The sequence below is a fragment of the Myotis daubentonii genome, chromosome Y (genome assembly GCF_963259705.1).
Source record: "Myotis daubentonii chromosome Y, mMyoDau2.1, whole genome shotgun sequence".
Classification (NCBI taxonomy): domain Eukaryota; kingdom Metazoa; phylum Chordata; class Mammalia; order Chiroptera; family Vespertilionidae; genus Myotis; species Myotis daubentonii.
Genome location: NC_081862.1, coordinates 12,849,949 through 12,860,375, shown reverse-complemented (window position 1 = coordinate 12,860,375; position 10,427 = coordinate 12,849,949).

Below are 10,427 nucleotides of genomic sequence, written 5' to 3'. Positions count from 1 at the left end.
CTTGGCTTTACGTTTCTCATATATGCCCTTTAGCAAAGCAAACAGGCATATCAGCAGTCAAGATTGCAAAACATTAAAAGGGTTATCAGGTTAGGAGATTACCTTCAGGCATTTGCCAACAGCAGGGTAATATAATGCTGATTTTCAGCCCTGCTGAATATCAAAGTTCATTAGCCATCTATGGGAGATACATATACATATACATATACATATACATATACATATACATATACATATACATATACATATACATATACATATACATATACATATACATAAATATATGTAGGTATGTGTGTGTGTGTGTGTGTGTGTGTGTGTGTGTGTGTGTGTGTGTGTGTGTATACTAGAGGCCCAGTGCACAAAACTTTGTTCACTGATGCAGGGGTGTCCCTCAGCCCCACTTGTGCCCTCTCACAATCTGGGACCCCTCGGGAGATAACGACCTGCTGGCTTAGGCCTGCTCCCATATGGCAGAGGGCAGGCCAAATCTCTAGGTGCAACCTCTGGTCGGGCTTAAAGCAGGGCCTATTGGGGAGTTGGGACGCTGCCCACTGTCATGCACAGAGCAGGGCGGATCGGGAGGTTGTGATGCCACCCCCAATCATGCTCAGGGTAAGGCCGATTGGGGGGTTGGGGTGCCACCCCCTGTAGCACTCATGGCAGGGTTGATGGGGAGGTAGAAGCACCACCCACTGTCATAGACAGAGCAGGGCCCATCATGGGGGTAGGGGCTCCATACCCTGTCACACACAGAGCAGGGCCAATCAGGGTGTTTGGGAGCTCCCCCCTGTCATGCACTGAATAGGGCCTATAGGGGAGTTGGGGCACCGCCCCCTGTCACACACAGAGCAGCTCGGAATAGGGGGTTGGAGCACCACCCCCTGTCACACTCAGGGCAGGGCCCAGGAGGTGGTGGTGGCTCCACCCTGTCACACACAGAATAGGGCCCATGGGGGGTTTGGGGTGCCTCACCCTGTCACACACAGAGCTGCAGGGCGATCATGGGGTTTGGGCACTGCCCCCCCTCAGGCTGCTCCAGGGGCCAGGAGGACTCACGGCTCTGCTGATCAGAGTGCTGGGAGGCCTCGCAGCTCCACTTGACACAGTGTCAGTGAGGACTTGCTGCTCCTCTGATCCCTTTGCTGTGAGGCCTTGCGGCTCCGCTTGACACAGGGGCAGTGAGCATTCACTGCTCCACTGATCCAGGTGCTGGCAGGCTCCACTGATCCCGGTTTCAGGAGGCCTCACTTCTCTGCTCATCCCGGTGCTGGGAGGCATATTACCATCTTACTATGTAGAATAGAGGCCTGGTGCATGGTGGGGGCTGGCTGGATTGCCCTTAAGGGTGTCCTGGATCAGGGTGGGGTTCCCGTTTGGGTGCCTTGCCAGCCTGGATGAGGGGATGATAGCTGTTTGCAGCTGGACACACCCCCTTCAGGGTCGGGGTCCCCACTGTGGTGCCTGGCCAGTCTGGGTGAGGGGCTGAGGGCCGTTTTCAGGTTGGCGGTGACTGAAGCACCCAACCTGTCCGTTTTTTCTTTTTTATTGTGGGATTTGTTTACCTTCTATGGCTGTCACTGGAACTGAGAGCCAAATTTAGCTCTGAGGCTTGGCTCCAGTGCGGAGGCCTCGGCTGCTAAAAGCAGGTATCTGGGTTTCTTAGGGATCTATTATCAAAACTCTGTTGTAACTCCAGTTCTGCCAGCTGGCTGAAAGAATGGGGTTTGTTTAGTGTCTATAATTGCAACATAGTTGCTTAGAGTGCAAGCACACAGCCCAGCAGTGGCAGGCGGGGAACCTTGGCTTCTTCCTTCACTGGAGCAAGATTGCCTCCTGTTCGCTTCAGCTGCCTGGCGGCCAACCAACACCATGGTTGGCAGTTAATTTGTATATTGCCCTGATGAGCCAATGGGAAGCATGTCAGAGGTACGGTTAATTAACATCTTTGTCTGTTATTGGAAAGGATATGTTTATGTATATGTATATGTATATGTATATGTATATGTATATGTATATGTATATGTATATGTATATGTATATGTATTAACTACTGTTGGTCTTTGCCTCCAGCACCTTAATCTGAGGTTTGACAGTCTGATAGATTCTTCTTTGTGTCTGGATGTCTTGTTGCCCATCAGTTAGCATAGTTCATTATATTCCACAAATGAGTGAGACAATGTGATATTTATCTTACTGTGACTGGCTTATTTTGCTTAGCATAATGTTCTCCAAGTCCATCCATGCTGTTCCAAATTATAAGAGTTAATTCTTTTTTATAGCAGTAGAGTTTTCCATTGTATAGGTGTTCCACCGTTTTATAATCCGTGCATCTGCTAATGGGCACTTAGACTGTTTCCAAATCTTAGCTATTGAAAATTGGGCTGGTATGAACATACAGTTGCATATATCTCTCCTGATTAATGTTACTCATTTCTTGGGATATATATATATATATATATATATATATATATATATATATATATATATATATATATATATATATATATATATGAGGGTACTTAATCAAATGGGAGCTCCATTTTCAATTTTTGGAGAAAACTCTATACTGTTTTCCACAATTTTTGCAGCAGTCGGCATTCCCACCAGCAGTGCACAAGGGTTTGCTTTTTCTTCGCATCCTCTCCAGCACTTGTGGTTTTTTATTTTTTTATTTTTTTCTGACAGCTATTCTGACTGGTGTGGACTGGTACTTCTCTCCTTTTGATTTGCATCTCTTGGACTGTTAGTGCCTTTGAGCATTTTTTCCTATGTCTCTTGGCCTTATGTAGGTCCCCTTTCAAAAAGTGTCCATTTAAGTCCTTTGCCGATGTTTTAATTGGATTGTTTATCTTCCTATTGTTAATTTGTGTGAGTTCCCTGTAAACTTTGGAATTCAACACTTATCAGAGATACCACTGGCAAATATGTTCTCCTATGCAGTGGGCTTTCTTGTTGTTTTGTTCAGGATTTAGTTTGCCGTGCAAAAGATTTTTATTTTGATGTAGTCTATTTGTTTATTTTCCCCTTTGTGGGCATTGCCTTCGAAACTGTGTCAGTAAAGATATGCTAAGACATATGTCTGATATTTTGCTGCCTATGCAATCTGCTAAGATTTTTTTATATAGATTCCCAACTAACGTTCAAGTCCTTTATCCACTTTGAGTTTATTTTTGTGTATGGTGTAAGGTGGTGGTCTGGTTACATTTTCTTGCATATTTCTGTCTGATTTTCATCATTTATTGAAGATACTGTCTTGACGCCATTGTATGCTCTTGCCTCCTTTGTAAATTAACAATAAAGCGTAATGACTTGGGTCCACTTCTGGGTTCTCTGTTCTGTTTCAGTGGTGTATATGTCTTTTCTAGTACCAGTAGCAGGCAGTTTTGAGAATGGTGGCATTATAATATATCTTAATATCTGGTATTTTGATCCTTCCACATTTTTTCCTTTTTTTATTTCTTAAAGTATTACAAAGAGTATTATATATGTCTCCTTTTTTCTCCCCGCCCTTGACAATCCCCTGGCCTCCCCTACCCCCCAGTGTCTTATGTCCATTGGTTATGCTTATATGCATGCATACAAGTTCTTTGGTTGATCTCTTACCCACCCCCCTCCTGCCCTCCCACTCTCCCCAGCCTTCCTGCTGTAGTTTGACAGTCTGTTCGAGGCAGCTCTGCCTCTGTATCTATTTTTGTTCATAAGTTTATAATGGTCTTTATTATCCAGAAATGAGTGAGAACATGTGGTATTTTTCCTTCATTGACTGGCTTATGTCACTTAGCATAATGCTCTCCAGTTCCATCAATGCTGTTGCAAATGGTAAGAGTTCCTTCTTTTTTACAGCAGAATATTATTCCATCGTGTAGATGTACCACAGTTTACTAATCCATTCATCTACAGATGGGCACTTAGGCTGTTTCCAGATCTTAGCTATGGTGAATTGTGCTGCTATGAACATAGGGCTGCATATGTCCTTTGTGATTGGTGTTTCTGGTTTCCTGGGATATATTCTTAGAAGTGGGATCACAGGGTCAAATGGGAGTTCCATTTTTAGTTTTTTGAGGAAACTCCATAGTGTCTTCCATAGTGGCTGCACCAGTCTGCATTCCCCCCAGCAGTGAACAAGTGTTCCTTTTTCTCCACATCCTCTCCAGCACTTGTCGTTTGTTGATTTGTTGATGATAGCCAGTCTGACAGGTGTGAGATGATACCTCATTGTTGTTTTGATTTGCATCTCTCAGATGATTAGTGACTTTGAGCATGTTTTCATATGTCTCTTGGCTTTCTGAATGTCCTCTTTTGAAAGGTGTCTATTTAGATCCTTTGCCCATTTTTTGATTGGATTGTTTATCTTTCTTTTGTTAAGTTGTATGTGTTATCTATAAATTTTGGAGATTAGGCGCTTATCAGATATGACACTGGCAAATATGTTTTCCCAGGCAGTGGGTTTTCTTGTTGTTTTGTTGATGGTTTGATTTGCTGTGCAGAAGCTTTTTATTTTGATGTAGTCCCATTTGTTTATTTTCTCTTTAGTTTCCAATGCCCTAGGAGCTGTATCGGTGAAGAAATTGCTTTGGCATATGTCTGAGATTTTGTTGCCTTTAGATTCTTCTAGTATTTGTATGGTTTCTCGTCGTATATTTAAGTCCTTTATCCATTTTGAGTTTATTTTTGTGTATGGTGTAAGATGGTGGTCTAGTTTCATTTTCTTGCATGTATCTGTCCAATTTTCCCAACACCATTTATTGAAGAGACTATCTTGACTGCATTGTATGTTCTTGCCTCCTTTGTCGAATATTAATTGAGTGTATTGGTTCGGGCCGATTTCTCAGCTCTTTATTCTATTCCATTGATCTATATGTCTGTTATTGTGCCAGTACCAGGCAGTTTTGAGAACAGTGGCTTTGTAATACAGCTTGATATTTGGTATTGAGATCCCACCTACTTTGTTCTTTCTCAGGATCTCTGCAGCTATTCGGGGTCGATTTTTATTCCAGATGAAATTTTGGAGAGTATGTTCTAGGTCTGTGAAATATGTCATTGGTATTCTAATGGGAAGTGCGTTGAATTTATAGATTGCTTTGGGAAGTATGGACATTTTAATGATGTTGATTCTACCAATCCAAGAGCATGGTATGTTCTTCCATCTCTTTATGTCTTCCACCATCTTTTTTTTCAACGTCCTGTAGTTTTCTAAGAAGAGGTCTTTTACCTCTTTAGTTAAATTTATTACTAGGTAGCCTAATTTTTTTGGTGCGATGGTAAATTGGATTGCTTTTTTAGTCTCTCTTTCTGCACATTCACTTTTGGTGTATAGAAATGCCATAGATTTCTTGGCGTTAATTTTGTATCCTGCTACATTGCTGAATTCTTTTATTAAGTCTAATAGTTTATTTATGGAGTCTTTAGGGTTTTTTAAGTATAATATCATGTCATCTGCAAATAAGGACAGTTTTACTTCTTCTTTTCCAATTTGGATGCCTTTTATTTCTTCTTGTCAAATTGCAATGTCACATACTTACAGTACTATGATGAACAGGAGTGGTGAGACTGGGCATCTCTGTCTTGTTCCTGTTCTTAGGGTAAATGGTGTTAGTTTTTGTCCATTGAGTATGATGTTGGCTGTGGGTTTGTCATATAAGGCTTTTATTATGTTGAGGTATGATCCTTCAATTCCCACCTTGCTGAGAGTTTTCATCAAAAATGGGTGTTGAATATTGTCAAATGCTTTTTCTGCATCAATTGCTATGACCTTGTGGTTTTTTTCTTTCAATTTGTTTATGTGATGTATCACGCTTATTTATTTGTGGATATTGTACCATCCTTGCATCCCTGGGATAAATCCTACTTGATTTATATGTATGATCTTTCTGATGAACTGCTGGATCTGATTTGCTAGGATTTTGTTGAGGATTTTGGCATCTATGTTCATGAGGGATATTGGCCTGTAATTCTCTTTCATTGTGTTGTCTTTACCTGGTTTTGGTATTACGGTGATGCTGGCTTCATAGAATGAGCTTGGTAGTGTTCCTTCCTCTTGGATTTTTTGTAGTATTCTGAGGAGGATAGGTTTTAGTTGTTCCTTGAATGTTTGGTAAAACTCCCCTGTGAAGCCGTCTTGTCCTGGGCTTTTGTTTGCTGGAAGCTTTTTGATGACTGCTTCAATTTCTTCCATAGTTATTGGCCTATTGAGATTTTTAGATTCTTCCTGATTAAGTTTTGTAATGTTGTATTTTTCTAGGAATATGTCCATTTGCTCCAGGTTGTCTAGTTTGTTGGAGTAGAGTTGTCCATAGTATTTTTTTTAACAATCATTTGTATTTCTGTGGGATCTGTTGTTTTTTTGCCTCTATCATTTATGAATTTGTTGATTTGGGTCCTTTCTCTTTGCTTCTTGGTGAGCCTGGCTAGAGGTCTGTCAATCTTGTTTGTCCTTTAAAAGAAGCAGCTCTTGGTTTCATTGGTTTTCTGTATTGTGTTTTTGGTCTCTATTTCATTTATTTCTGCTTTAATCTTTATTATCTCCTTCCTTCTGCTCACTCAGGGCTTTTTTGTTGCTCTCTTTCTAATTCTTTGAGCTGTAGATTTAGATGATTTACTACCATTTTTTCTTGTTTGTTGAGATAGGCCTGTAGAGCTATAAACTTCCCTCTCAGCACTGCTTTCATTGTGTCCCAAAGGTTTTGGATTGTTGTGTTTTCATTGTCATTAGTTTCCAGAATGGTTTTAATTTCTTCTTTGACCTCATTGGTAACTCAATCAATGTTTAATAACATGCTATAGAGCTTCCAAGTGTTTGAGTATTTTGAGTTGTTTTTATTGTAGTTTATTTCTAATATTATGGCCTTGTGATCTGAGAAGATGCTTGGTATGATTTCAATCTTCTTGAATTGGGGAGACTTTGTTTGTGACCCAATTTGTGGTCTATTTTTGAAGATGTCCCATGAGCACTTGAGAAGAACGTATATTTTGTGGCTTTGGGATGAAGTGTTCTGAAGATGTCAATTAAGTCCATCTGAGCTAGTGAGTCATTTATGATTGCTGTTTCTTTGCTGACTTTTTGTCTAGCTTGATTTATCCAGTGATGACAATGGTGTATTAAAGTCCCCTACTATGATATTGTTGTCAATATCTCCCCTGATATCTTCCAGGAGTTTTCTTATGTATGTTGGTGCTGCTGCATTCGGTGCATATATGTTTATCAGGGTTATATTTTCGTGTTGTATCGATCCCTTTAGTATTATGAAGTGGCCTTCCTTATCTCTTGTTATGGCCTTCACTTTGAGGTCTATTTTGCCCGATATAAATATTGCTACCCCAGCTTTCTTTTCCTTTCCATTTGCCTGAAAGGTATTTTTCCATCCCTTCACTTTTAGTCTTTGTGAGTCCCTTCTTCTGAGGTGGGTCTCTTGTAGACAGCAAATATATGGGTCATGCTTTTTTTTTTTTTTATCCATTCAGGCACTCAATGTCTTTTGATTGGACCATTTAGTCCATTTATGTTTAAAGTTATTATTTAAAGGTAATTGTTTGTAGCCAATTTTTTTTTGTGGCTGTTTTCTTTCTAGGATTTTTATTTCTTCTTTTTACACCAGTCCCTTTAGCATTTCTTGCATTGCTGGCTTGGTGGTAGTAAACTCCCTTAGCCTTTTTTTTTGTCTGTGAAGCTTCTTATTTCCCCTTCAATTTTGAATGATAGCCTTGCTGGATAGAGTATTCTTGGATTCAGTCCTTTGCTTTGCATCACTTTGTAAATTTCTGTCCATTCTTTTCTGGCCTGATGTGTTTCTGTTGAGAAATCATTTGATAATCTGATGGGGGATCCTTTGTAGGTAACTCTCTGTTTCTCTCCTGCAGCCTTTAAGATTCTGTCTTTGTCTTGTACATTTGCCATCGTTATTATGACGTTTCTTGGTGTGGGTCTTTTGGGGTTCACCTTGCATGGGACTCTCTGTACTTGTAGACATGTTAATGATGTTAGTTCTACCAACCCATCAACACGGTATATTAGTCCATTGGTTGATATCTTTATCTCCGTTTCAATTTTCTGTCGTTTTCCAAGTGCAGTTATTTTATTTCCTTCATTGAGTTTTTTCCTTAATTCTTTTACTGCAATGGTAAGTGGGATTCTTTTCTTAGTTTCTCTTTTTGTGAGTTCATTCTTGGTGTATCTAAAGACATATATTTTGGGGTTTTAATTTTGTATCCTGATACATGACCAAATTCATTTATTACCTGCTTTTCTGGTTGGGATCACTTTTATTTCTTCATGAACACTATGGTAGCACTTCCTGTACTATGTTGAACAGGAATGGTGAAAATTGGCATCACCGTCTTTTTCCTGTTCTTTCACGGGAAATGGTTTTAGTTTTTGCCAATTTAGTAGGACGTTGGCCGTGGGTTTTTCATATATGAGCTTTATGATGTTGAGGTATGCTTCTCTATTACCACGTTGCTGAGAGTTTTTATCACAATTGGGTGTTGGGTTTTTTTTCAATTCTTTTTCTGCATCTATCGATATGATCACGTGATCTTTGTCTCTCAGTTTGTTTATGAGTTTTATGTTTATTGATTTGTGAATATCATACCAGCCTGGCATCCCTGGAATATATCCAACTTGATCATGGCATTTGGTCCTTTAATATAATGCTGGATGCAATTTGCTAATACTTGGTTGAGGATTTTAGTATCTGTCATCATCAGCTATATCGGCCTGTAATTCTCTTTCTTTGTAGTGTCTATACCTTGTTTTGGAATTAGAATAATGCTGGCCTCCTACCAAGAGTTTGGAAGTATTCTTTCCTCTTTTCATTTTCTGAAATAATTTGGGGAGTATAGATTGTAGTTTTCTGAATGTTTGGTAGAACTCCCCTTTGAAGCTGTCCAGACCTGAGCTTTTGTTGGTTGGAAGTGTTTTGATTACTGCTTCTATTTCATTAGTTGTTATGAGTCTATTCAGGTTTCTTCATTCTTTCTGAATCACTTTTGGTAGATTGCATTTTTTACTGACTTCATCTATTTCATGCACACTGTCCAGCATTTTGGCATATAGTTGTTCATAGTATTTTCTTACAATCCCTTTAATTTCTGCGGTGCCAGTGCTTACTCCTCCACTCTTGTTTCTGATTTTACTTATTGGAATCATGTGTGTTTGTTTCTTAATGAGTCTGGCTAATGGTATATCAATTTTGTTTATCCTCTCATAGAACCAGCTATTGGTTTCATTGAATTTTTTGTCTCTGTTATTTTTTTCTGCTATAATCTTTATTTTTCCCTTCCTTCTACTTACTCTGCACTCTTCTTGTTGGTCTCTTTCTAATTCTTAAGTTGTAGGGATAAATAGTTTATTGCTGATTTTTGTTATTTTTGGAGATATGTCTATAGTGCTATGAACTTCCCTCTCAGGACTGCTTTTGCTGATTCCCAGAGATTCTGTGCTGTTATTTGTTCATTTTCCTTTTTTCCAAAAAGTCTTTGATATTTTCTTGAACTCATAGTAACAAATTCATTGTTTAATAGCATGCTATTTAGCCTCTAAGTATTTAAATGTTTTTGGGTGTTTTTACTCTACTTGATTTCTCATTTCATTCCACTGTGATCCAAGAAGATGCTTATATGATTTAAATCTTCTTGAACTTGTAGGGACTTGTTATGTGTCCTAGATGTGGTCTATCTTTGGGAATGATCCCTGTGCACTTGAGAAGAATGTATATTCTGCTCTGTTGGGGTGAAATGTTCTAAAATGTCAATTAAATCAATCTGATACAGTGTGTCCTTTAGAGTCTCTGTATCATTATTTTGTCACATGGAAGACCTATCCAGTGAAGTCAGAGGAGTGATAAAAGTCTTCTACTATGACTGTCCTGTTTTCAGGCTCTCAAAGTCCTCTAAAAGTTTCATTGTTTGTGTTTTGTTTACTCATTTGATTGTTTCATTCATATATATATATATATATATATATATATATATATATATATATATATATATATGAATGACTGACACAAGTCTACCCTCTTAGCCAATAGTTAAGAAAAAAGGCCACCAAGATTCTTCCACCCTAAGCTGCCTTTTGGGATATTGATTTTCAGCTGTTTATTTAGAAGCCAAGAGTCAGAGAGCACCCTTGGGCAACCCCTGCCTGCTCCTGCCCAAATCATTCAGAGAGATAGACCCTCTTCAGAAGGCTGTTGCATTTGCCTGATTGGAATGAAACATGGTAAACAGGAGGGCTTCAGCAGATGTCTATTAGCTATATTCCCTTCCTCCCCTGTGACACCATCAATCAGGAGTGTGGGAGCGGTTCACAGTCATTGTTGTTCCCAAGAAGCAAGGTTATAATTTCCAGCGGCTGCAGTTCAGCTCACCCAGCACACCCAGAACACCTCCTGAGCCACAGCTGGACAAGGCAGAGGCTGGCTCCAGGC